The following is a 6001-nucleotide window of genomic DNA, read 5'->3' as shown; positions in this document are numbered from 1 at the left end:
TGCTGCTCTTCCTCTGGTATACACCTTCTCAGCAATCCATCTATTCCAATTTTGAACAGTAGTGGATCTTCCCAAACATAATATTTGCTATCATGGAAGAATTTTTTTCTCTACTGCCAATTCATCCAATTTGGAACATGGTGTGTAGCTTTAAAGTTGGCTATATCAGCAAACCAGGGCTATGATTCAATCTTGAATAGGCTTTCATCTGGAAATTCTTCTTTAATTTGTTCCACTCCAAATGGTATGACTTCAAGTGGTAATCTTGACAAGTGGTCAGCAACACTGTTTTCTTTCCCTTTTTTGTCTTTGATCTCTAGCTCAAATTCTTGGAGGAGTAGAATCCATCTTAATAATCTGGGCTTTGCATCCTGTTTTGTCAAAAGATATTTAAGAGCAGCATGATCAGTGTATACAATCACTTTTGAACCCATTAAATATGATCTGAACTTATCAAAAGCATGTACAATAGCTAAAAGTTCTTTTTCTGTTGTTGTGTAATTCACTTGTGCAGGATTTAACACTTTGCTTGAATAATAGATAGCATGTAATTTCCTATCTTTCCTCTGTCCTAAAACAGCACCCACTACACTATCACTTGCATCACACATGAGTTCAAAAGGTAATTTCCAATCTGGTTTTGCAAGAATAGGTGCAGAAATCAGTTTCTCTTTTAAAACAGAAAATGCATGCAAACAATTATCATCAAATATGAAATCTGCATCTTTTACAAGTAAATTACTCAAGGGTTTAGCAATCTTGGAAAAATCTTTTATGAATCTTCTATAAAAACCAGCATGTCCTAGAAAACTTCTAACTCCCTTAACATTGACAGGTGGAGGCAATTTACTAATGACTTCTATTTTAGCTTGGTCCACCTCCATTCCTTTCTCTGAAATTTTATGACCAAGGACAATGCCTTCTTGTACCATGAAATGGCACTTCTCCCAATTAACACAAGGTTAGTATCTTGACATCTCTGCAAAACAGTGGATAGATTAGCTAAACAATCATCAAAAGAATCACCAAAAACGGAGAAATCGTCCATGAACACTTCTATGATGTTTTCTACCATATCAGAAAAAATAGAAAGCATGCATCTTTGGAAAGTGGCAGGGGCATTACACAAACCAAATGGCATTCTCCTATATGCAAAGACTCCAAATGGACATGTAAATGCAGTTTTCTCTTGATCTAAAGGATCTACAGCTATTTGATTATATCCTGAATACCCATCAAGAAAACAATAAAATGAATGTCCAGCAAGTCTTTCTAACATTTGATCTGCAAATGGTAGTGGAAAATGGTCTTTTCTAGTTGCATCATTTAATTTTCTATAGTCTATGCACATTCTCCATCCAGTCACAGTCCTAGTAGGGACAAGTTCATTCTTTTCATTAGGTACAACTGTCATACCACCTTTCTTTGGAACAACTTGGATTGGACTTACCCAATTGCTGTCAGAAATAGGGTATATTATTCCTGCATCTAACAGCTTTATGACCTCTTTTTTAACTACCTCTTTCATGGCTGGGTTTAACCTCCTTTGTGGCTGCACAACAGGTTTGAAATTCTCTTCAAATAAAATTCTGTGCTTACAAAATGAAGGATTTATACCTTTCAGGTCTGCAATACTCCAGCCAATTACAGATTTGTGTTCTCTCAAAATTCTGAGCAAGTTTTCCTCTTGTTCTTCCTTAAGTTCATTGTTGATGATGACTGGATTTCATGATTCTCATCCATAAATGCATACCGCAAGTGTGAAGGGAGTTGTTTCAGTTCTAACCTTTGCTTTTCTTCTTCTTTAGCATCCTTTTTCAGCTCTTCTTTCACTATATTTTCTGCAGGTTTTTGAATTGGCAGAGCTTCTAGTTGCTGCTGCACTTCCATGATATCTTCTTCATTCAGAGTTTCAGATTTGTCATTCCCTGCAGATATTATCTCTTCTAACATAGCAGTTTCATCAAAATCTTTCATATGGTGTTGTGTAATGAAAGTATCCAGTATATCTATCTTCATACATGTATTATCTTCAACTGGATATTTTAAAGCTTCAAACACATTAAATATTACCTTCTCATCTTGAACTCGAAGCATAAGTTCACCTTTTTGCACATCTATTAAAGCTCTTCCAGTTGCAAGAAATGGCCTCCCTAGGATCAAAGGAATGTTAGAATCCACCTCCATGTCCAGAATTACAAAATCTGCAGGAAAAATGAACTTATCAACTTTAACTAATAAATCTTCAACAACTCCATATGGATAAGTGTATGATCTATCAGCTAGCTGCAGTGTAATATTGGTAGGCTTCACTTCCTCTATTCCAAGTTTCTGCAGAACAGCTAATGGCATCAGATTTATGCTTGCTCCCAAGTCACACAATGCTCTTCCCACAGTGCAGTTTCCTATTTCACAAGGAATGCTAAATGATCCAGGATCTTTCAACTTTTGAGGAAGCTTTCTTTTGAGAATGGCACTGCACTCCTCTGTCAAAGGTACTGTTTTGTCATGCTCTAGCTTCCTTTTTCTGGAAAGTAGTTCTTTCATGAACTTTGCATATGAAGGCATTTGCTCCAAAGCTTCTGCAAAAGGAATGTTAATTTGTAATTTCTTAAAGACATTCATAAACCTTTCAAATTATTCCTCTTGTTTAGAATTTTGGACTCTTTGAGGATAAGGCAGCCTCTTGTATTTTTTTGGGTCTATTGGCTTACAAGCTTCTTCAAAGAGTTGCTTTTTGGTTTTCCTTTCAGAATTCATGGGAACTTTTTCATTTTCTTCTGAATGGTCTTTCTTCAATAGCTTAAAATTTCCTTGTTGCAGATCTTGTTCAATATTTCTTTCTACTACATCATTCACTTTCTTTTCTGCTGGTTTAGGGCTTGCAACTACAGCTCCACTCCTTGTAGTTATGGCTTGACATTGCTCTTTAGGATTGACTACTGTATTGCTTGGAAATCTTCCTTCATCCCTGCTGGATAATTGTTCAGCTAATTGTCCGATCTGTGTTTCTAGTTTTTTCATGGAGGCTTCTTGGTTTTTGAAACTTGTTTGAGTCACCTTCATGAATTGCAGCATAGTCTCTTCCATCTCAGTCAACCTCTCATTCATAGGTCTGGAAAATTTCTGATTTCCTTGAGGTTGAGTGGATGAATTCCTCTGAAAATAAGGCTGTTGTGTTGCTGGACCTGCATTAGAAAAAGGCAAATTTGAGTTAGAATTCTTTGCAGCAGAATATTGATTATTCCAATTAGAATACTGCTGAGTTCTATTATTCGAAAATTGAAATCCAGGGGGATATGATGGCTGTTGTCTCTGAAAATTATTCATATAATTCACTTGCTCTTGTGGTTCACTTGTGGATGCCTCACATGCACCATTTGCATGGTTTCCTCCACAAAAATCACAACTTAGCTGACTGGTAGGCATACTCCCTGTTTGCAGATTGTTGATTTGTTGTGTTAAGGCAGCTAATTGTTCTGAAAACATTTGATTTTGTAGCTGATTTTGTGCAAGAAAAGTTTCCATAACTTTAGCTTCATGACCAGAGTTTCTTCCTTGATTCCTTGAGTTTGAATTCTGATACATTGAAGATGCCATCATGTCAATAATCCTTTGAGCTTCTTCTAAGGACTTTGTATTTAATGAACCTCCAGCAGCAGCATCAACCATTGTTCTTGTTACTGCATTCATCCCATTATAAAAAGTTTCCAATTGCATCCAATCTGGAATACAATGATGTGGACACCTTCTTAGCAATTCTTTGTATCTTTCCCAAGCTTCATACAATGATTCTCCTTCTTGCTGCACAAAGGATGTAATTTCTCCTCTCAGCTTAGCAGCTTTGGATGGAGGGAAGTACTTGGTTAAAAACTTATTCACAAGTTCTGTCCAGGTTGTGATGCTTCCTTGTGGTTGAGCTTGTAACCAGCATTTTGCTCTATCTCTCAAGGAAAAAGGAAATAGTCTCAGTCTGATTGCTTCTTCACTAACCCCATTTATTCTTATGGTGTCACATAGCTGTAGAAAATTTGAAATATGTAAGTTAGGATCATCAGAATTTCCACCAGAAAACTGATCTTGTTGGACTAAGTGTAATAAAGCAGGTTTAATCTCAAAATGGTTGGCTTGAATAGTTGGCCTGATTATAGAAGAGTTAAAACCTTGCATGTTAGGAATAGCATAGTCCCCTAATGTTCTAAATCTGTTCTGTTCTGCCATCTATATTTCTGAATTTAGTTGTCTCAAAGATGTAGGTGTTCTTTTCACTCTAGGATTACTCTGAGATTCTGGAGAATGGACAACTTCTAACTCACTATCACTCCCTATGGCTTTTTCTGCTCTAGACTCTTTTCTCAATCTTCTTAAGGTTATGTCTATGTCAGGATCAAAGACTAGAGTTGATTTGTTTTTGTTTTTGCCACGCATATACAATTCAAAATGAAGCAAAAGTAAACTACAAGTTAGTATTTAAAACTGCACCACGAAAATTATGCAGTAATTATCAGTAAAAGTAATTGAAACACAAGTTAAAAAGTTGCAGAATTATGCAGAATGGACAAAATGTCTAACTACGGATTACTACTGCAGAAATTCAGAGAACAAAATACTCAATCTAGCTATTCTTATGTTACTAATGATATTGAAACTCTAATTTCCCCGGCAATGGCGCCAAAAACTTGTTGTTCGCAATCTAACACTAGCAAGTGCACTAGGATTGCAGCAAGTGATGAGTAAATTTAAGATCAGAATATCGTCTCCACAGGGAATTTAGGTTTCAAGTACCACTTCACAGAATTATAACCATTTGAGCCATACGAATTTTTGAAGGAGATTTGTAACATATAACAGCAATAAACCAAAGCAATTAAAGCAAAGAACTTGCAGAGAAACAGAGTATAAGATTTGTGATGAAATGAAATAGCAATGAAGGATAGTTAGGAATTTACTTCACAAGAATATCAATATCAATCCAATTAAATCCTCTGAACATTCAAGCAATTGAATAATTGACAATCAGTTTCACATATATCTAGCCAAAGGTTAATTCCTTAACTCATTGACCCTAACAATCCACTAAACCTCCCTAATCCCTTAGGTGAGATTCAATTTCAGGTTGCATTAAGAATTAGAACTATAAGATTGCAGAATTAGGTCTCCTTATCCCTAAGAAATCCCTAAACTCTGGTTGCCAATTCAGATCGGAGCAAACAATCCAATTCCCATTGGTAAAGATTCCTCTTGATTAATCAAATGAATTTCCATTCAGAGATTGCATGAAAAGCAGAATTAACAACTCAATTAATCCAAGAACTTAAAGTTCAGAAGATAAAGTCGAATCAATACATCAATTCGAGTTCCATAAACCCCTAACTATGGGAAATTAAGCACACATTGCAACAAAAATAGAGAAAGAAGAAGAAGATGAAGAAGAATGCAGAGCAGCCATGGCCACGAGCTCCAATCCGATCCCTCTTCTTGGAGCTTCAAGCTTCGACCCCAATCTTCTCTCCACTCTCTCTCAACGAGACTCTAACTAACAAAACAGAAAATGAGCAAAAAGATCCCAGTTTCGCGCTTCAATCATGTATTTATAGAAACCCAGTTCTGCGCGTTGTCACTTTTCTTCACAAGAGTAACCACGCAGAAGCTTTATGTCGTGTGCGTGTTCACTTTCAAGAGCAAGAGTAACCACGCGCAACTTGCAGAGTTGAAGGCTTCTCTGGAACATTCACTTTTGTTCATAATAGTGGCAACGAAGGAGGTCAAGGGCTGCGCGTGATCACTTTCGTGAGTAATAGTAACCACGCGCAAGCTGTCCTGATACAAGTGCCCCTGGAACGCTCACTTTTGTTGGCAAAAGTGACAACGCGCAGCTCATCAGGAATGAAGTCTCTCTGGAACGTTCACTTGGCGAAAGTGATAACGCACACTGGCAACGCTCACTTTCACTAACAATAGTGATCACGCCTAGGCTGCAACCCATAATTCTTGTATTTTG

General features: G+C 36.9%; 1 non-coding gene across 1 annotated transcript; it reads left to right on the top strand.

The window, feature by feature from the left end:
- The first annotated feature begins 3730 nt into the window (after positions 1-3730).
- Positions 3731-3837, top strand: LOC113853431. The gene has a single exon (XR_003502603.1). It is a non-coding gene; the product is annotated as a small nucleolar RNA R71 (small nucleolar RNA).
- Positions 3838-6001: the final 2164 nt, after the last annotated feature.

Source organism: Abrus precatorius, unplaced genomic scaffold, assembly GCF_003935025.1.
Source record: "Abrus precatorius isolate BTA unplaced genomic scaffold, Abrus_2018 Scaffold10, whole genome shotgun sequence".
NCBI lineage: Eukaryota > Viridiplantae > Streptophyta > Magnoliopsida > Fabales > Fabaceae > Abrus > Abrus precatorius.
Note: the sequence above shows the minus strand (reverse complement) of the source record. Positions and strands in the feature narration are given on the sequence as shown.